Source organism: Artemia franciscana, chromosome 5, assembly GCF_032884065.1.
Source record: "Artemia franciscana chromosome 5, ASM3288406v1, whole genome shotgun sequence".
Classification (NCBI taxonomy): domain Eukaryota; kingdom Metazoa; phylum Arthropoda; class Branchiopoda; order Anostraca; family Artemiidae; genus Artemia; species Artemia franciscana.
The window spans coordinates 24,834,018-24,857,035 of NC_088867.1; the positions used below are offsets into that span (position 1 = coordinate 24,834,018).

Genomic DNA, 23,018 nt, shown 5'->3' on the forward strand with positions numbered 1-23,018 from the left:
ATTTCTGAGGGAGGGATTTATCCTTGTTGGGAATTAACAGGCAGAATAAGCACCAAGTAAGAGTAATACGTTTCCTGTGTTTTCGCACAATTTGTATATAAGTAACGGTCGTAAAAACACGAGAGAGGTAAAATTTGATCGAAAACTGACAGCTGGTGTGTCTTTTTAAGGGTTAGAAGTGACTGGAGCGTAGTCAATTCCCCTCCCATGACCATTTCTTCTCAGCAACCATCATAAGCCCAGTGGCATCGAACTAAAACTTAGATGGACATTCTGCCCAAAATGATCGAAAGGTTATAATATTGTGTCCTTTTAAAGACTATATCCCATGAAGCCCTAAGAGCTGGGGCACCAAATCGGGACCATGATTCCTTTATCACCATCCTCCCAACCACCATCATTTTAGAAGTTTGGTAGCCACGTTGTACGTATATTGTTTAAACCGTAAACATTTAAGGATTTTCGATTTCAGTGCGAAATCAAACTAAGTCTAATCTGTTAGCTTTCCAAGCAATGACATCTCAGACATTTTGTTTTATCATCGTATGCTACCTGGCGGCCTCAAAGTGGCATAAAGAAAATATGAAAAACGATTATTTTTCGGAAAAAACATCGACTGTGATGCTTTTTAGTTTCTCACTAGATTGCATTACGTAGTAACGTACTTCAACTGTTTTCTCAGCTACTTAATACCTTCTGATCCATCAACAGGCTCAGAAACGTCTCGTATATCCAAAGATGAGTAGGACAGTTCTAATTTCTGGAGCTAGTAATTAAATACAAATAAAATGAAAGTTTTTGAAAAGGTTTAAGACAAATTAACTTAGACTTGCAATTTTAACTTGTTATTAGCTTTCATTCAGACATGCATATTGCGAAAAAAGACTATTTCTTAGATCATACTGACTTTATATTTACAATAAAGGGAAAACAGACTGTTTCAATAAAACAGTGAAAAATGACAAAGCAAGTAGTTTGAGTGGACGACAATTTTTCTTTTAATTGTTCTGGGACATCAAGAGTTTTTCCACATCAAGAACATCAAGATCATATGATTTCAACCAAGCTTGGTGGAAATTAGGTTTAAGTAGCCTAGTAGGATCTTCTGCTACGAAGATTCATTTCTATCAGTACTTCGTGGAGAGGGCAGAAAGGAGTGCTAAGCTCTTGTCATCAAGAACATCAAGAGTTTTCTCTCAATCTCAATTAACATCCCAATTGAGCCCTTTGGACATCCAGATGAAATTCTCAATATGCGGAGGAAGAGGAAAGGGGTTCCTAAATACATGTCATCTGGACTTGTATCCCGAAAAATGATCGGATGTCTATCAGACTTTGTGGAAAGTAAGAGCTAGCTTTACATTTATGTCGTTTGGGGGCGTAATTCCGACACAACCTTTGAGGATGATTCTTGTCACCAGTACGTGTCACCAGCTATTGTATAATCAACCAAAATTGGTCAACGACAGGATCGAGCGTCTTATTTTTCCCTCTGGGGGTAAGAGCTTCATGTCCATTTAGATCTCTAGGGGGTATGAGTTTCTTAAATTTCAACAATTAGGATTTTTGATAGAAACAGCTATTGTATTTTAACAAAAGTTGGCGGAAAGGAAAGTTGATGTCTTAGTTATGCTATTTGGGAATTAAGACCAGATTTAAACTCTACGCAAAAGGAAAGGTGCTCCTTAAATTCCTGACATCGGAACAATAACTTGAAAGGCTTATTGGATCTCAACCAAATTATTTGGAAGCAACACAGTTTATGCTTTTTTTTGCGTTTCTGAATTCAGGGAGTCATTTTAAATTTGTGGAGAGGAGGAAGAGTTATCCTGATATACTAATGTAAAGATATTTTTAGGAAGAGGCTGTCAGATCGCAATAAAACTCAGTGGAGATTAAGAGCTTGTTTCCTCATCAAGCAATTTGGAAGTTCAGACCTATCCCGATTCCCCTAAGGTCAAGAGAAGGAGGTCTGCAAGATCTTTCATCTGACATCTGACAGATGAAGGTGCCAGATCCCAACTAAACACTGTGCCGTTTGAGAAGGGCAAAACAGGAGCAAAACTAGCATTTAAAAATTCTTTGAATCAGGACATTTACGAGATGGTGGTTGCACTTAAACAAAAAAGAACTAAAGTAGCTTACGTCTAAACTACGGTTTTTTTTTTTTAATCCAACTGCGCTGCAAACACTATAAAGGGGGTGGATCCCTACATTGTTTACATTAGGATATCTACTAGAAAAGGCTCTAACATTTCTACCAAGCCGGATGAGATTTAACAGCTGGTGTCTAAGTTTTGTCTTTTTTTTTTGGGGGGGGGGAGGAGGGGCGTGACTAGTTTTAGCTCTGAGGGTTGGGGAAAGATCAATTATGGATCAAATCAATTCACCAGAGTATCTAACAATGTATGCTGTTGTACCCAAGCCAAATATAGTAATAAATAACAATTAACGTCCTAGTACTGCCTTTCGGAGTCAAAGATCTGATCGGAATTTGTGGGGAACGGAGGGGGGGGGTCTTCATTTCTTGTGCCAAGTCATTCTACTAGAAGGGAAGGTCAAGTCCTTGTCACACTTTATGGAAAATAAGAGCCAGGCACCTTTTGCACCTTTTGTAGTTCGCATTTGATCTAGGGAGAGAGAACGGGGAGAGGGCGGAAGAGGTAAACACATCAACAGTTTTTTCGTCAGCTTATTAGTCGGTGGGCTGGTGGACTTTGTTCCAAAGGCTGATTAATAGCAACAATTATGGTCTAGGATACTCAAACGAACCTCAAAAGCCATTTAAGCTCATTTAAGAAAACCTTGATTAAATAAACAGCACTTGGGAAAAATTTCAGTTTTATGTAAGTAAAAAAAGGCTTTACAATCTTTTGTGATAATTATCTTGTAAATGAGTTCTCAAAGAATTCCTAAATATATTCAAATAATCTCCTAAATATTCACTGAACACTCGAAGATATCTTATGTTAAATAATTGAAAATGCTTGACCAACATTTCGAAGTCAACTTCTCTTTTGAAAAAGGCTCAAACCTTACCTATGGTCCTGATAATACAAATAGTAGCCAAGCTCAAATCAGTGGCAAAAAAAATTATCACTGTTCCACAACATAAAAAAAAAATGCAGAAACGACATTTAATTTCACTGCTTTTTACATAGATACTAGCTTAACGTTTCTCTGAGAGGAGTTACCCAACGGATGAAATTCTTTCGCTCCTCTTTTCCGGAAGCTCTTGCAATATATATCCATAGAAAACATTTTTAGAGGAGAGAACTGCACAACTTCAAGAACTGCACACATCGTCTGCCAAAGTTTCGCTACAAAATCATGCGATAAGATAATTCAGAATTGAAGTCATACGCGCTTTCAAAGTTCGAACTACATTGCCGTGTCCTAAAATTAATTGTTTAGCGAGCCAAGCAGGTGACTGATCCTAATATGAAATATTTTTGCCCTATAGCATATACTATTGCAGTAATAACATGAGACATTTTGTTCGATCAGAATGTCCTGTTGACTCATTGTGTCTTCTTAAATAGAGAAGTCAAATTGTTTGTATCTATGTTGGATGCCTTAGCAGTTTAATTCCCATTACTTTATCAACAGCCTCTTTCATCACCGAATTGTAACTAATATGACAGTTTTTGTAAAAGAAAGGGAATGTTCAAGTATTTTATGCTGAGGCAACAATAAAGAAGTATCCATGCTTCATTTTCCTTACCATCCTTGCTTGTTTCTAGAGTAGATCATAACATCTCAGATGTTACTAGGCTACGACACAAAACTATCCCAGCAACCATGGTTGAAGTAAACTGTGCATGAATTGACATTTCTTGAAGTTCAATCCCTTTTATTTAGGACTTTTAATAAGTGGACAACTCGTTCTTCTCTTGTTTGATTCCTGGCTTATTGCAAAATTGTATACAAGAGGGAATTTCAAAAACTAAATTATACGCATATATTTAGAAGGTGAGGGGAAATGTCCATAGACACAAAATAAAGTTCAACAAGATAATTACAGGATAGTTCAACAGGATAATTGCGTGGTAGTATAGGAAAATATAACGTAGCTGATACTATAGATAACTAAATCAACAATTGATATTTTTCCTTAAAAGAAAATGACACGCTCAACTTTAAGGAAGCAATGACTCATTCTTAGAGGCATGTTATATAGCAAAATATTGGTAACGGGAGACCCATGATAGCACCCATGACTCATGACCGAAGACCACACTGTACTGAAACAAATGAAATCACCAGTGCAACAACACAAACACAGAAACAAACCCACACCATGAAAAAGAAAAAGACAGAAGGAGGAAGGAAAACTGTTTTTCTACTTTAGTAATTTAAATAGATCAGTACTTGAACGATGCCTTAACCTTACATTTTAAGTCATTTAGGCTCTATTCTAGTTTTAATAACGGTAAAAAATATGAAGAAATAATATAACAATAATAATAATAATAATAATAATAATAATAATAATAGTAATAATAATAATAATAATAATAATAATAATAATAAGTAAAACAAGAGGCTAAAAGTGTTTTTTTATTCATAATATAAAGAAAAAAATATTCAAGTCGCAATTCAATATATTGCAACTATTTAAGATGAAAAATTAGTGCACTTGCAAATAAAAGGGATTTGATTGGTTTTCTATTAACCCAGTAAGAATTTTTTTTCTTTTTTTTTAATAAAGAACTGTTATGCTTTAAATCTTGGGTGATTGCACAAAAATATTTCTCAGTATCAAAGATGGGCTTTATTGTATTATTTATAACGTTCTCACGCCAAACAAACATATTGAAAGTAATTCATATTCGGGACAAACCAGGTGGATAATCCTTCTATATTAATACGATCACCCTTGAGAAAGCGAAGGAGTTAATAACATCCATAACAATACGAGAGGGAATAATAGATAATTACAAATATCCTATTATTTGCTGTTCTATTCAAAGAGGCAAAGAGCTTGAATTAACTTGAGCGAAACATTTTTAAGGTAGTTATTTGCATTAGTGCTATTAGAAGAAAGTACTTTCTAGATTCGGACCTTAAAAACTCTAGCAATGTCAGGGCTTTATTAAGGCGGCTGAGGACGTTTAGGGGAAGGACATTAATTCTGGGAGAAAATCTTAACATACCGCTGAGTGTCCATGCTTGGAATTTTCTTCAGTGTACGAGTAAAATGCGAATGTCCACTATCCCTGTTCATGGAATAGGGGAGGTAAACATCCAGCTAACAAAATGAAAAAACGGAATAGAACAAAAATTCCATAATGCAGTTAAGTGAAACATATACAGTTGGAGATGACTAAACTTGAAAAAATCAACTTGCGCATTTACTTTAAATATGCAGTTTCTGCTCGGATTGAAATTATTCAATGCAAAAATTGTGAGTAGATACTTGTACATGATTTTACAAGAAGGGAAGAACCCTTGAATAATCTTGATAATATGTAAGACTTTTCAAAATCCTTTGTGAAATTATTAGTGGGGAGGGAAAATGAAAATATATATATTAGCACAAATAACAATCTTATGTCCGACTGTAAGGCCCCATTTTACGGTCCTCTCTTGAATTATAGAAACTTAGCGGACAGCCTAGTATTATGTTTGCTTTCTTAGTAGCATTTTAGAGCGAATATGCTTTTTATCTGCAAGCTCTCTAATATTTTGCTCTAAAGTCGTGAACGTTTTCAAGAGCCGTGCCTTTAAGGCCAAGCGGAAGTCGAAGCATTTTACTCCCTAGTCAATTCTTTTTCAGGGGCGGCAACTCAGCCAAAAACAAAGTTATCAGTTTTCTTTGTCGCTTGAACTAGATAAACATGAGAAGGTTGAACTTAAGGGTTGAACGAAATTACGATTAGGCGCAGGTTATCCTTAACAATTCTTCTTGTAATTATTTATACAATATGATTTTTTGTATATATATATTTACTAACCAGCAGTTTGGTGTGTGCACGCTACTTATTCTCCAGATTCTGTTTAAACGGGTTACAACTAACTAATACTTCACTGAATCGCTCAAGAACAATCCAAGTCGTTAGTCCCTTGGTATAATTTATGTATTTTCACGCGCTCCGATTACAGCCGCATCTAGTCTTTTGAGGGGAATTTTTTACTTCGGAATAAAATATGTAAAGTATTTGAAGGGACTGCAGCCAGCAAGTATATATTGTAGAAATAAGTTTCTGATTCCTGAATAGAATATTTTTTGCTCTTTTTTTTTATACCCCGAAACAACAATGTCAAGTGTAGCAATTTAGAATGCAAACCTGAAACAGGTTTTATAATTATTTTGGAATTATAAGAAAAATAATTTTCGGCTTTAAGATTTGACTAATTCAAAATATTCACCGTTTTTTTTTTTATATCTGTTGAAATAAAAACCGCCGAAATCACTAATTCATGAACGTTAGGCAAACTCCAAATATTTAACATGAGAGGTACAGGAAGATTCCTTGAGAGCCCGTCCTGCCTTAAGGGTTTGTTTGAACTTTCACCAAGTTTTCTTATTTTGGTTAGGTGGAACGTTTATGCAGAATTGCTGGACTCTATGCTAGGCTCCAATAGGATCAAATATACCCTTTAGCAGCAAGATCTATAATACCTTGCCCTAAATCAGGGAAGATATTTAAGACCCAACCCTTCAGGATTCTTTTTTAACTTTAAACACATTTTCTTCTTTTGGTTTGGTGTAACGTTTAGAGGGTACAGAAAAATTTTATGTTAGGTTCCAATAAAGGTAAGGTAAAGAATACGTTTTTGGACTTTACAGTTTCTACCGGTGGTGCTGATCTCTGTTTCATAGCCCTTCAACCAGGAAGAGCAATGGGGAGGCTAGGGGTCTGTTTCATAGCCCCCCCCCCCTAAATGAGGAAAGATGTGAGCCATAGGCTATAGAAAAGTTTACCGATTGTGTGGATTTGGCATTATCTTTTGGGATTATTTCTCGTAAATGACTTCTGCCTAATAATAAACTCCTACTGATTTTGATTTGTACTCAAAACTGTACGACTTTTAGAAAGTTAAAGTACTGTAAAATAAGTAACTGGGTAGGACATTTTCTTTGGGAGGGAGGACTGGCGCACAAATTCAAACAAATATCAGAAATAGGCAGATGATATGTAAAATAGAAGTAATTGTTTGGACAATTTTGAGACCTTGTGGGAGGGGACCTGTGCGTGCGACAAAAAAGTATCATTTACCCCGTTCTAAACCATTAAATTCTCTTTTAAAGGTCAGAGATTGCCTGAAAACAAAAGAAACTGGCCCAAACAGCCATATAGTTTGCCTTGCTCGGTATTTAAATGTCATCCGCTTCACATCATCATTCTCCTTTCGCTCTACTGCTTTTCAAACAGTTCGTGGTAACAAACTGTAGTAAGGAGCGACCCGGCTCAATAGTAAACGAAACTCTAAAAACCGGAATTTTGATGCTAAAAGATACATAAAAAGAATCAAATTTTCATGCTGATTTTAAATATATAGGTTTCATCAAATTTAGTGTTTGTCATCAAAAGTTAAGAGCCTGAGATAATTTGCCTCATTTTGGAAAATAGGGAGAAACAACCCTTAAAGGTCATGGAATCTTAACGAAAATCACACCATCGCATTCAGCGTATCAGAGAACCCTATAGCAAAAGTTTCAAGCTCCTATCTACAAAAATGTGGAATTTCGTATTTTTTGCTAGAAGACAGATTACGGGTGCGTGTTTATTTGTTGTTGTTTTTTTCCAGGGGTCATCGTATCGACCAAGTGGTCCAAGAATGTCACAAGAGGGCTCATTCTAACGGAAATGAAAAGTTCTAGTGCCCTTTTTAAGTGACCAAAAAAATTGGAGGGCACCTAGGCCCCCTCCCACGCTCATTTTTTTCCCAAAGTCAACGGATCAAAATTTTGAGATAGCAATTTTGTTTCGTATAGTCGAAAACCATAATAACTATGTCTTTCCGGTTGACTTACTCTCCCACAGACCCTGGGGGAGGGGCTGCAAGTTACAAACTTTGACCAGTGTTTACATACAGTAATGGTTATTGGGAGGCGTACAGACGTTTTCAGTGGGATTTTTTGGTTTGAGGGTGGGGTTGAGGGGAGGGGGCTATGTGGGAGGATCTTTCCTTGGAGGAATATGTCATGGGGGAAGAAAAATTCAATGAAAAGGGCGCGGGATTTTCTAGCATTACTATACAAAAAAAATGAAAAAATAAACATGAAAAAGTTTTTTCAATTGAAAGTAAGGAGTAGCATTAAAACTTAAAACGAACAGTGATTATTACGCATATGAGGGGTTCTAAAAATACTTTAGCATAAAGAGCGAGGTATTTAGAAGATAAATATCTCGCTCTTTATGCTAAAGTATTTTTAGTAATTTAAACCATTTATTCTACGGCCTTTCTGATTCAGGGGTTATTCTTAAAGAATTGGGACAAAACTTAAGATTTAGTGTAAAGAGTGAGGTATTAACGAGGGGAGAAACCCCTCATATACATAATAAAAATATAAGAATATAAAAGTTTGTTACGTAAGTTAATTCTTAAGTTACGTTTATTTTTTACTAATAAAAACGTTCGTAAAAAATTAAAAGTTTTAGTTACCTTTTTAAGTAACCGAAAAATTTGAGGGCAACAGGGCTCCTTCCTCACCCCTTATTTCTCAAAATCGTCTGATCAAAACTAAGAGAAAGCCATTTAGCCAAAAAAAGAATTAATATGCAAATTTCATTTTAATAATTTATGTGCGGAGAGCCAAAATCAAACATGCATTAATTCAAAAACGTTCAGAAATTAAATAAAAAAACTAGTTTTTTTAACTGAAAGTAAGGAGCGACATTAAAACTTAAAACGAACATAAATTACTCCGTATATGAAATGAGTTGTCCCCCCCGCAATCCCTCGCTCTTTACTCTAAAGTTTGACTCTTTGCCACAGTTCTACTTTTTAAAACAATTAAAAACTTTAGCGGAAAGAGTGAGAGATTGCGGAGGGGACAACCCATTTCATATACGGAGTAATTTCTGTTCTTTTTAGGTTTTAATGTCGCTCCTTACATTCAGTTAAAAAAAAAACTAATTTTTTTTATTTAATCAAACAGTTCGTGGTAACGAACTGTAGTAAGGAGCGACCTGGCTCAATAGTAACCAAAACTCTAAAAAAAATGGAATTTTGATACCAATAGCTACATCAAATAATCGCATTTTAATGCTGATTTTAAATATATAAGTTTAATCAAGTTTAATCAAGTTTAGTCTTACCCATCAAAAGTTACGAGCCTGAGAAATTTTGCGTAATTTTAGAAAATAGGGGGGAAACACCCCGTAAAAGTCATAGAATCTTAACGAAAATTATACCATCAGATTCAGCGTATCAGAAAACCCTACTGTAGAAGTTTCAAGCTCCTATCTGCAAAAATGTGGAATTTTGTATTTTTTGCCAGAAGGCAAATCACGGATGCGTGTTTATTTGTTTGTTTGTTTTTGTTGTTTTTTTTTTTTTTCAGGGGTGATCGTATCGACCCAGTTGTCCTAGAATGTTGCGAGAGGGCTCATTCTAACGGAAATGAAAAGTTCTAGTGCCCTTTTTAAGTGACCAAAAAATTGGAGGGCACCTATGCCCCCTCCCACGCTAATTATTTTCCCAAAGTCAACGGATAAAAATTCTGAGATAGCCATTTTATTCAGCGTAGTCGAAAAACCTTATAACTATGTCTTTGGGGACGACTTACTCCCCACAGTCCCCGTGGGAGGGGCTACAAGTTACAAACTTTGACCAGTGCTTACATATAGTAATGGTCATTGGGAAGTGTACAGGCGTTTTCAGGAGGATTTTTTGGTCGGGGAGGGGTTGAGAAGAAGGGGATAAGCTGGGGGAATTTTCAATCGAGGAATTTTTCATGGGGGAAGAAAATTTCCATGAAGGGAGCGCAGGATTTACTAGCATAATTTAAAAAACAAACAATGAAAAAATAAATATGAAAAAGTTTTTTTCAGCTGGAAATAAGGTACAGCATTAAAACTTAAAACGAACACAAATTATTACCCATATGAGGGGCTCACCTCCTCCTAATACCTCGCTCTTTATACTAAAGTATTTTTAGTAATGTCAACTATTTATTCTATGGCTTTTGCGATTCAGGGGTCATTCTTAATGAATTGGGACAAAATTTAAAATTTAGTGTAAAGAGAGAGGTACTGACGAGGGGGCGAACCCTCTCATAAATGTAATAAAAATATGAGAATAAAAAGTTCTTTACGTAAGCTAATTTATAAGTTACGTATATCTTTTACTAATAAAAAGATTCGTAAAAAATTAAAAGTTCTAGTTGCCTTTTTAATAAACCAAAAAATTAGAGGGCAACTAGGCTTCCTCCCCCGCTCTTTTTTTCTCAAAATCATTCGATCAAAATTGCGAGAAAGCCATTTAGCCAAAAAAAAAAAATATGCAAATTTCGTTTTAATTATTCCTCTGCGGAGAGCCAAAATCAAAACATGCATTGGTTCAAAAACGTTCAGAAATTAAATAAAAAAAAAAACAAGTTTTTGTCAGCTGAAAGTAAGGAGCGACATTGAAGCTTAAAACGAACAGAAATTACTTCGTATATGAAAGGGGCTGCTTCCTCGTCAACGCCCCGCTCTTTACGCTAAAGTTTTTTACTGTTTTAAAAAGAAGAGTTGAGAGAAAGAGTCAAACTTTACTATTTTTACTGTTTTAAAAAGAAGAGATGAGAGAAAGAGTCAAACTTTAGCGTAAAGAGCGGGGCGTTGATGAGGAAGCAGCCCCTTTCATATACGAAGTAATTTCTGTTCGTTTTAAGTTTTAATGTCGCTCCTTACTTTCAGTTGAAAAAACTTGTTTTTTTTATTTAATTGCACCAAGGAACGTAACTCGCTTTCAGTCATGAACTGGTGTACATAAGATTATTAAAAAAAATATACGTAAGTGAGAAATATTCTTTTTGGGAGTTTTTAGCTACTGGTTGCATTTGCTGAGATGTGTTTACTTTATGGGATGTAGAGAAGATCAATAATAGTCAGTAAGGATACATGGGGTCAGGACCTTCAATGTAGGCCTTCACTTCCCCTCTCCCAAATTCAGCGACTTCACTTTTTTTTACCTTACACGCGTGTTTTTTACGTATATCGTGGTTGTCTGTACATTTTTTCAAATATTTTCCTCTACCCAGAGCTTTGCACTCCCCCTTTTTCCTACAGAAAGTCTTGTGCACGTACCTGCATCCAACTAAAAAAAAAAACTACATAGCATACTTTTCTGCACTATAACTTTGTTTTTGCCTAATAGCCTCATTTTTGCTCTATTCGAAAACTACAAAAATGTCAGAACCATTCTTTCGATATGGGCACGACAATATATAAGCAGGGTCATAAGCGTGACAAGTCGAAATCCAAATTTTATCCCAGCTAGATCTTACAATATATTCTCTGAGGATTACAGGAATTTAAACCTGATGATGACAGGCACAGGTCCTGTCGAAATTTTCATTTGAAGAAAATCAAGACCAGACATCCATAGCTTAGGTAGACCTATTACCATCTACCATTATTATAAATCTTTCCAATGTCAACCCTTTAACTTAGTCTTTTGGATTTTTATTTGCGAAACTTTAAAACTTTCCTGCTTCTAACTTTATAATTTAATCTTGAATATCACTGCTGGATTTTCGGAAATTAAGATTGATTAATAGAATTACGAAATTACAGTTAGATAAGGTGGTCAGTATCAAAGGTAGAAAGGAGAGGGCGTCACTCCAGGTGTTGAGCTCTATATCCTCAGTAATTGCAATCGTTGAACTGTAAAATAGGGGCTCATCCTATAGAACATCATGAAAACAGATTAATTTGCTACCAGCTCAGATTCTTTTTTTGTTCTCAGAATCCGTGGAATCAGCTGCACGCATAATAACATATGATATGGTCCCGGTTTAAACAGATTATCCTAAATACAGGGGCGATGGATATAAAGGATACGTGAAAACGTGGAAAACTTTGGTCAGCCTGTTATCACATTTATCCAGAAGTTTTCCAAAGAAAATACCATAGAAAAAAAAAACAGTAAAAAAAATTCTTTCTGGTTCTTTTATTAGTTGATTAAGAAATGATTTTGTAAATTTAAAAAACAAAATTAACTCCAAATGGCTTTAATCTAGCAAAAACTCACATTTTAACGTCATTAATCTAAAAAACAATTTTCGACAAAGCAGTTTTCCAAAGAAAAGTAAAAAGCCATACTAAAAACCTAAGAAGAGCAGAAATCAAGTTATGTCATACCTTAAAACTAACACAAGCAGAAATTGTCGTCATTGAATAAATAAAACTAAAAACAAACTGTGACGCTCAGCAAATGAAAACAATTTGCATTTATGTATATATATATATATATATATATATATATATATATATATATATATATATATATATATATATATATATATATATATATGCAACAACTTTTATTTTTTAGCACTGTGGGAACTAGATGCGTTCATGCTCCATTTTCTTAGCACCCCTGTCTGTTTCCAGGGTAGGCTTCAATGTCACAGCTGTTACTAGGCTATAAATACTTGCTAGGCTACAATATTTAACTGTCCCAGCAACCATAGTCAAAGTACGTTGAGTAGCTAAAATGATGTCAAGGTAGCCTTGATTTTATAACGTTTAGTCTAAGATAAACCGTTCGCTTTATCTATGGGATCTCTTGTATAGGCCTACACCAACAATCGGTTTAAACTTTCCGCATTTTTTATTATTAATTTTTTATTTTTTTTTTTTTTAATAGCTGAACAGACTATAACAGTATGATTTAGCGCTATTACTAGAAATGGGAAATAGCGTCACAATTTAAGAGAAAATAATGGGACAAAGACTATTTTTTAGGCTTTCTTACTTAAAAATCATCTTTATATCGTTTTCTATTAATGCAACTTAAGGGATGAAAAAAAGAAGTAGTTATGACAAGATACTGCTCACGAATTGAATGTCCTAGATGAAAATGATAGTCAAATGAATAATATTTGGGTGGTTTTGAGAGTTCAGGGTGCAAGAATAGGTTTGTAAATTGAGTTGCTTAGACTGGGAATAGTGAAGGGGTAATGACAGGTAACGAGAAGATCGATCAAGTGGATAGCTTCACTTACCTGGATACTATTATTATCAAAGATTGTTGCATGCAGTGATAATATTATAATAGAATAGCCGAGCCTCCGAATATTTTATCACACTTGAACAAAGTTTAGAACAACATGAAGATAAGTCTGCGAACCAAAATTAGTTATCACTGTAGAAATCCACAGTGACGACTGAGGTCAAGTATAGTTTCTGAAACTGCTGAAACGTAGCTGCTTTGGAAGACGGAGAAAGATTAGTTAGAAATTTTTCAAAGAAATTGTCTACGGATTGCTTTGGTACCCGTTTGACTGACCGTATTTCAAACAGTAAGCTATACGAAAACGTGGTGCCTTTACACTTTCTAGGGCTATACTATAAGAAAGAGATAGATGGCTAGGGCATGTTTTGCAAATGAGGGTTGAAAGATTACTGAAAATTGTCCTTTTGCGGCTATCCATATAGGGCCAAACAAAAGACTGGTCGTCCCCGAACAGGAAGGAGAGAGGTTGTAAGAAAGTGTTTAAAGGAAATTGGAACTTCTTGGGAGAGTTAAAGCGGGAGGCTATATATAGATTAGAGTCGAAAAGGACCCTGCGCAACTGTGTCTCAGGTGTCTTTGTTGCGCAATGAGGTTTTAGCAGTAGCAGAAGTAGTAGCAGTAATGGATGAAAAATGTCGGTTAATTTAAAATATTTATGAAATGAATTTGATGGGCAAGATTACGGTCTCGAGTCAAGGTCAATTCCTCTGTTGTTGACGCACTTCCTTGCTACAATGCACCCTACACATAATTAGCTTTCCTATACCAGGACCTACAAAAAATGCGATTTCGGGTTAAGCATAAACCTCCTTTTGTTTAGACATGCCAAGTCTAATGGTAAATTGAGAACATTTCCAGCCGCTTTAGTTTCTGCATTAAGACTAGGTATCATCAGGGGTGAAAACAATGCTCACCGGTTTGTCACAAACAAAACCTAATATGGACACAACTAGTTTCTGGATTCAATGGGAAACTTTTTCGCAACAAAATGCAAAAAAATTTTGCGCTAAGAATCTCTACAACAAATTTTCTTCCAAAATTTATAGTCCTATTCAAGATCCCCCGGTCCTGTCTGTTTACCCTGAAATTTTCAAGCTTACTAGAGACTAAACAAAAAAAAAAAAAAAAAAAAAAAAAAAGGCCGATTTTTCAGCATCACGAATCAGTACAGCTGAAATTAGGTTAAAATTTTTGTCTGCATTAAATTATGTTTGTTAATGTTTGCTTAAGTGAAATTTTGTCATAAGTACTTACTGTAATGCCTTTTTTTTTACTAGTAAAATTTTAGAACTGGGAATTTCAATTCAATTTATTTATTATTCAAATAAAAATAAAGAATATAACACCAATAATAATAAGGATCCTGGAAGCGAACTTGTTGAGGACCATAACCACAAAAATTGAAAATGAAGAAGAGAGAAAAAAAGAAAAGAGAAAACATGGGTAATTAAAGCAAATTGAATAAGAATTTAATCATTAATCAAGAATTTATATCAAAATTTTAGTACATTGTTATACAGCGTGCGAAAACTTGTGGATAGCTCGACACTGGAGGGTATTATATTCCACTGAAGTATAGATTTATAAATAAGGGATCGCTGGGCGGAACTAGAAACACACTTGGGGACAATGAAGGAACGGTTGGATGAACGGAGACAGAGGCCTTCAGAATTATTAATATTAAAATAAGATAATAATTGAGGAGGAAGATTTTTATGGTAAGCGGAGTATGCAAGGTATAGATTTAATTTTTCGATGATTTGTTCAAAAGGGATAATACTAAAATCGGAGTACAAGTCCTGGGTGGGATATAGTCGGGGCAGCCGAAAAACTGCTTTGATGGCACGGTTTTGGGCAGATTTTAATTTATTGGTAACTGAAGGAAAAGTGTTGCCCCAAACAGATCCACAGTATGAGATACAAGGGTAAATAAAAGAGTAATAAAGGGTGACAAGGATCCCGGGAGGAAGAAAATAATTCGCACGATTAATCATGCTTACCTGTCGCAAAATTATGGCTCTGATGTAGGACACATGTGTTGCAAATGATAGGGAGGAGTCTATGTGGACACCAAGAAACTTGACAACTTCGACCTGTGGGAGGAGATTGGTAGAATATTTTAGGCCAAGTGCTTGCTGAGCTTCATTTTTTTTTGTAAGGGGTTCGAAATAATACAACCTGACTTTTCTTGATGTTAATGGTCATGCAGTTAACTAGACACCACTCCTGTACTCTATTCAGAAGGGTTTGAGTAGAGGCGACGACGGATGGTAAATTAGGACCGGTGATGAAAAAGTTGCTATCGTCAGCAAAAAAGTACTGGGTGAACTGATGGACCCAGGTCCGTAACCAAATCATTAATATAAAGGAGAAAAGTATTGGACCAAGAACAGAGCCATGTGGGACGCCCCTCCGGACAGGTAGGGGATGTGAAGTCACCCAGCCCAGACTCACACTCTGTACTCTACCAGAGAGATAAGAGCCAAAGCATGAGAAAGGAACTTCACGAATCCCTAAGTTTTTTTAGTTTATTTAATAAAACACTGTGATCAACCATATCAAAGGACTTAGAAAAATCCAGAAATAAGCCCAATACAGTATTTTTAAGGTCAGTAAGTTTTAAGGTTCATCAGGAATAAGTTCAGTTTTACACCACTTGCAGGTTCAGATTACCACAACGTGAACTTCCTTAATTTTGAACCAATTCAATAACGGTTAAAACCCCTCAGAATGTTTGTTTTTCATTCGTGATCCCAAAGCTCAGAAGCTTTAATATTCAAATTTTGATGAAATTAGAAAATAACTAATGACAAAGAGAACTTGACAGGGCTTGAGCCCTGGGGCCTTGATCCGGCCCGGAAAATTCGGACCATACATATCAAATTTACTTGAATGACCATTACAACGAGACGTGAAGTTTCCACCATTTTACGAAAATGTGAATCCGATACATTTGTATTTTATGGGCGATTTGCATAATAAGGAGCCCTTATTCTTAGTGCTGTATGCTACTAATCCTGATGCCCACAAAACCAAATAGCTAGGCGTTTTGATAGAAACGAGTATATTGAAGCTGGGAAACATCCCGGGGTGCTTTAGGGTTGAAAGGAATTCAGGCTTTCCGATTAATTTCGGCCCTTAAATAGGACTAGAACCTTTTATATACCTTCGAATAAGTTTTTCTTCAGTTTTCATTGACAATCCGTTAAATATGACGAGGTCAGAGAAAAAAAACCGTAGTAAGTCCATTGCTGTTTATTATGTCGATGTGGTTATTATTAAATAGTATAATTTGTGGGTTAGAACTGTGAGCTTTGCTCAACTAATTGTAGCATAAGACTGTCTGACACAAAGCAGCGTTAGTCTCTTAGCTATAATTACTTCAAGGGCCCTTCACTCCCCCTTTCAAAGGAACAAACCTCGCAACTGGCGCCAGGTTTGATCCACAGAGTCTAAAGTTTTGAAGACAAAAATTGAACATTTTTTTGCGAAATTTTTAAATAGTGAAAAACCGTGTTTTGTTAAAGATTTTGGGAAAAAAAGGCCTAGAATCTGATACTCTCGGACTTCGGCAAAAAGGTTTTCTTAGAGCTTAACTGAATTCTAAGCCAAACTTGAAGCTTTCGGCTTCCGTTAAGAAAGTAATTGACAAATTTCAAAAAAAAATATTTAACCCATATTCATTTATAAGGATTACTGTATTTATTACAAACACAAAAAAAAAAAAAAAAAAAAAAAAAAAAAAAAAACACGACAAAGGTGTATAAATTTTTTGACACAAAAAAGTTCACATACAACAGATCCAGCGAAAGCGCTGAGCTATTCCGTTCAAATCGGTTCATTCCATTCGCTAAAAACCAAAAGTAAAATTAGAAAGGTTGAGAATCATTTATTTATTCATTATATATTTTTTAAATGATATTTTTCAAAGGATCATTTTAAATATTTCAACAGAATCACTAAACCATCATGACACACAAACTAGCTGCATAAGTGGACAGCATAAACATCACCACATTACAGCAATTTTCCGAGTTGGTAAAATTGAAGGCTGGAAATTGGAAGTATTACATAAGGTTGTAGTTTTAACTCTAACCTATTCCTATTTGCTCTATTGACCTTCTACATACCCACAAGCCCCTCAAAAGGTGGGTGCGTAGAGCGGATCTTTGGCCTTGACCTCTTTGATTTTTGAGGTTTTCGAGACTTAGCACTCTTATTTTTCAAATTATTCACCTATTCTAAGATTTTCGAAAAACTTTCTACCCCACAGCAAATTATGATATATTCCCTTAAATAAATATGTTACATGCACGCCACCACTCAGTCTTACTTTCACCCAGGATTTTAATAGAAAAGTAATTTCAACTTTTATAAAACAAGAATAAGCTTCTCAAATATGTTCAATCTATTTGTTCGCATTTCAAGTTATTTGAGGCTCTCGCCAAGTAAAAACTCATTTTCTGTCATTGAGAATTCCATATCCCTGGTAATCTCTAGGCTAATAAATAAACTTACCGATTAAATCGGAATCACCATGCTATCCTCTCAACATCCCAGAAACGAGTCATATCCATAACAGTTTGTCAAGAGGAATCATTAACTGCTTTCTGATTGGTGGCTGGCAACAGCCAATGACAACATAAAATATTTTCTCCGGAACTGGAAAACAGAATTGCGATTGGAGTAACCTTAGAAACCCCTTAGCATAATCAGCCTGCTTTCATCTATACTAGGGATATAATACCTTTAGAGTTCAACAGATTAATCTCGCTTTTCTAACGAGATATTATGTACTTGGTCTGGCTTCTGACTTTCATCTCTGCGTGAAGCTCGTCTTACCATAAAGCTACAATATATCAACAAGAATTATATGAAGATGAAATCCCCCTGATGAAAAATCCTATAATTGATTTTTAGATGGTAAAAAGACTATATTTTTTATTTTCTTTAAATTGCTATTTACTTTAACGTAAAATTTATTTGAAGCAAGATTCATGGTGCTGTCGCTAGTCTATTGCTAGCAATTTTACCAACAGAGACGGCAGCTGATACCTCTAATAAAAAAAACTAGTCCAGAGACAACATTTCTTCCTTATTCTCAGAGAAGGCTGCAGTAACCCTGAAAAGTGTCTAAGCCCCATGACTAGTAGTATATATTGCCCTTAAGCCAAGCACGGATCCAGAGCCTTAATTAGGGGGTTGGGGGTTATGGCAGAGCCAAAAGGAAAGAGTGTAATACCCCCTCTTCTACAACTTTTTTAAATAATTGAAGTAAGGCCAGGTTTGCTATCAACGTAGTGTAACGCAACAGGAGATTAACTGACTCACTTTGCCGCTTGCGCAAGGCATTGGGAAACTTTGTCGGGGACGTGCTTGCCCCTAAACATCAATATCCGTTGGCCAATGAGAGGCCAACAGGCTACGCAATCGTTACCTGTTGCATTTGGTGAGTTGCAGTATTTTCGATTGCTCTTTGATACCATCACGGCGTTGTAAGTTTGCAATATAAGATGAATGGATAATTACCTTAAATTGCAACTTGGAGCAATTGAAGGATTTTTCATCCTGTAGCATTGCTCATAATCTAAGCGTCTGAACACCAACTTGAAAGGCTTCTTTAGAAATAGAACAAAAAATATAGGAAAATCCTCTTTCAAAATATGATGTTCGAGAACCTTCCCATTGTCTATATGACAATGTTTGAGGATGAGGGCGTTATTTCTAATGTCATTACCGTTACTATTGGCAAATACCCTCAAAAGCAAAGAATAAAGGCAAGACATAAGAAAATGTCTCGTCAGTTGGCTGAGGAAAAACACCAGCTTTGCTGATGCTGCAAACTTATCCCAATCAAGGTGCAGACGCGGCAAAAGATTGACATGAGATAAAAAGTGCATTTGGATGGAATGGACAACAAATTCTTGAGCCAATTTGATTTTTTGTCAAAAATTTTTCTATGCGAGTTAATTTTTCTGCCAGGAATGAATGTATCTAACTAGTGATCCTAGAATATCAGGAAAGGGCTCATTTGATCAAAAATCAAAAATTATAATGCCCTTTTTGAGTGACCAAAATATTGGAGGGCTGCTAACCCCCCTCCTACACCTTTTCCCCAAAGTTTGTTGACCGCAATTTTGAGGTAGTCCCTTTGTTCAGAATAGTCGAAAAATTTATTAGCTATATCTTTGAGGATGACTTGATTACTCACAGTAAGGGTTGTATCCAGGGGGAGGGGTTGAACCCACTCCCTCGAAATGTTTAATTGTTGGGAATTTTCCATGGACAGGGACCCGGATTTCCCAGTATTATTTAAAAAACGATCAGAAGTTAAAACAAAAAAAAATATGTTTATTTCAACTGAGAGCAAGGGATAACAGTAAAAGTTAGGACAAACAGAAATTATTACGCTTATAAGAGGGTTTGTCACCTCTTCAATACCTCGCTCTTTATGCTAAAATTTATTTTAGAATTTTTAACTCAGCTTATTATTCTGATTAAATGGCCCTTGTGTTTCAGGAGTTAAATGACTGGAACACAAAGTCAAACTTTAGCGTAAACAGTGAAGAATTGAGGAGGGTGAAACCCCCTCAAATACGCGGTAATATCCGTTCGTTTTAAATTTTAATGTTGCTCCTTACTTTAAACACAAAAAACTTTTTTTGTAAATTTATTCTTTAGGGAGGAATGCGTAAGCCTCCGTAGTCTGGGAGATTAATTGTGTAGTTAGATAAAGGCTTTAAATCTATTGACTCTTTCAGAATTTTTCACTCGACAGCATTTTGGTTCTTTCCTGGCGAAAATTGTTGTCTTGCTCCACAAATTAGCAGAAAAATATGTTGCTGTGCATGGTAGTGACGTTAATCCACGAAAATTTATGAGGGGAAAAATAAAGTTTTCAATGTCTAGGGGATCATAATTTATTGTTTTTCGATTTCTTTCTGTGAAGACACAAAAATATTTTTTCAGTGAAAATACTCCAAAAAGGTATTTCTCAAAGTCTAGAGAGGGTGCAAAAATTTCGGGGGCAGAGGCTTCCCCGTCCCCTTGGTTGACGCTTTTTGTGCATGGCCTGGTTTGCTTAAAAGGGACACTAGAGCTTTCAACATCCGTTTGAATAGGCACTCTACCGATATTTCACAACCACTTTATTTTCTTCTTAATATAATGTTATTTAAAAAAACACAACTTTTCTGTGAAAAGTAAATAGGAAATTTTAAAATTAAAGCGAACACAAATTAACTATTTATATCAATATTAAATATAAAAGTTCGATGCAAAAAATCAAACTTAAAACACGTCGAAATTACTAGAAACGAAGAAATGAAATATGAAGCAAACCGAAACCGCTATGTAAAATTGAAATCAGAAAGAGAAAGAAAGAGATAAAAATTACCACAAATAATGCTGTTATTTCCTTACTCCTTGAAACACCTCAAAAATTCAGTATCATTTTCACTTGACTATAAACTAAACAAATCGCTTAAATAACTTATTTTATCTTGGCAGTTGGCTTTTCTACACATTTGGAAGGAAAGGATTGAATAAAAGGGTAATGATGACCGAAATTTGGCTGTTTTTAAAATAGTAAAACAAATTTAGTCGCCATAGAAATTTTTATTTAAAAAAAAGCATAATTGTTGAAACTTAGCTATAATTTCTTTTTTTAATCTATCTTTTTTTAAATAAAAATGACAACTGAGCCTAAAGCGTGATTGTAAAGAGCTAGACTTAGAGTATTTCCAATCAATTTTTCAGCTAACTTTATTAAATTATATTCAAAGTATAATACAGCTGAAAGAAAAACAGAATTTATAGAGAAAGCTAGAGTTGATAAGAATTACCGTCGGCTTGAGATAGTAAAACAAAATTGATTAAAACAAAATAATTTGTACTGATACTTTTTCGTGAGAATTTTGACTAGCAGTATTTTTATGTTTTATAAAACTGCTCAAAATATGCTGTGTTTTTGGCAAAGTGCAAATCATACTATAGTCATGTGGTACCACAGTCATCTCCCCCACCTTGCTCATTTTAGGTGCTTTCTCTGCTTGACACTGATTACAATTTTGAAATTGTCATTTTGTTCAAACTAGTCCTAATAGATATGTAATAGATATGGTATGGATACCATAATAATAACATGGAAACCTAATAGATATGGTCTAATAGATATGCCTCCATGGATGACATGCCCATTACACCCCCTTGGCAAGGATTATAAATTATGCAGTTTAGCCATTGTTTACATGCAGGATTTATCATAGGCAGCGCAATAGTGCTGCCTAAGTAAAGAGTGATGTGAGCACATGTATTATTTATTTATTTATTCTTTTTTGTTTTGTTTTGGCTCCGTTGATTGAAAACTGAAAGGGCTAGTGCCCTTTTTGACAGTCAAAAGTGATTGAAGGGCAACGCCCCGCGCCCATCATTTTCATAAGCACATTCAATGAAAATTTAAAGACAGCCATTTTTTCAACGTAGTTGAAGGATCGGGAAATTATCTCTTTGAGGATAACATCCTCCCCCAACAGCTCTCAGGGCAAGGGCTGTAAGTTATGTCTCGGGGCATATAAGGTTTTCATAGAAAGGGTGGTCATATAAACCTCGGAGTGGGCTCATTGGATTGGTAAGCAGAAGTTCTAGTGCCCTTTTAAGAGTCAAAGTGATCAGAGGGGAGTACCCCCCAAACACACACACACATTGTATTTTCCCAAAATCCATCTGATAGAAATTTTAAGATAGTCATTTGTTCAAAAATAGTCAAAATATCATAGGCAGCGTAATTGCGCAGCCTAAGTAAAGAGTGATGTGGGCATAATTTATTGTTTTGTTTTATTGCATTTTTTTATATAAGGGCACTTTGCAAAGAAGGAGCTGTTGTGAAAACTTCGAAAGATGCACTTTCGATTGGATATTTTAAGTTCTATGGCCCTTTCTAGTAGTTGAAAGTGATTGGAGGATAGCCAGCCCCCCTCGCTTGCACCTGTTATTTCCCCAAATAAATCCAGTCAAAATTCTGAGATAGCCATTTCGTCCAGCGTAGTTTAAAGGTCCAATCAATATATCTTTGAAGATTACAGGTTATCAAGAAGATATATCAGCAATATCACACCAAATACTAACTGTATCAAGTTGAAACTTTCAGGACTTGATGAGAGTGATGTTCAAATCAACAAAAGGCAATACATATACTATTAATACTACCACTAAAGTTACGGTAAACGACGTTAAGGCTATCAAGATAAAACTTTTAGGGAACGTTTAGGGGGAATTTCAATTAAACGGAAACAACTTATACAGGTCTTCAGAAGGACATATAAGCAACATCATAGGCAGCGCCGCTCTATAATAGCTAGAAATACCATTGAAACTTTTAAAGTAGCAAATTCAGTTCAAGGTTAAAAGTTCTAGCACTTTTTGTGGCACTTGGTATTAATCAAGTGACATATAGCGATTGCAAATTCTGTCGGTCTGTCTGTCTGTCGGTCCCGGTTTTGCTACTTTAGGCAATTCCAGGTAAGCCAGGACGATGACATTTGGCATGCGTATTAGGGACTAGACCAGATTAAATTAGAAATAGTCGTTTTAGAGATTTGACCATCTGGGGGTGGAGTGGGGGGTCGGTTAATTTGAAAAAAATATAAAAAATAAAGTATTTTTAACTTACGAACAGGTGATGGGATTTTAATGAAATTTGATGTTTGGAAGTATATCGTGTCTCAGAGCTCTTATTTTAAATCCAGACTGGACCCGGTGACATTGAGGAGAATTGAGGGGGGGGACCTAAAATATCGGAAGACGCAATTCTTCAGAATTCTTGGAATACGTGAATATCGAGG

General features: G+C 35.4%; 1 protein-coding gene across 3 annotated transcripts in view; it reads right to left on the minus strand.

Annotated features, from left to right (window-relative positions):
• LOC136027148 (transcription factor RFX4-like) overlaps window positions 1-23,018 on the minus strand; it is a 96,194-nt gene that overhangs the window by 47,688 nt on the left and 25,488 nt on the right. For 2 of the 3 annotated variants that reach the window (XM_065704130.1, XM_065704129.1), the window contains exon 3: window positions 17,695-17,838. The exons of the other annotated variant lie outside the window; for it this stretch is intronic. The gene's annotated coding sequence lies outside the window, so the exon portion shown is untranslated. The remainder of the gene's footprint in view (window positions 1-17,694; window positions 17,839-23,018) is intronic. 3 annotated transcript variants of the gene reach the window in all.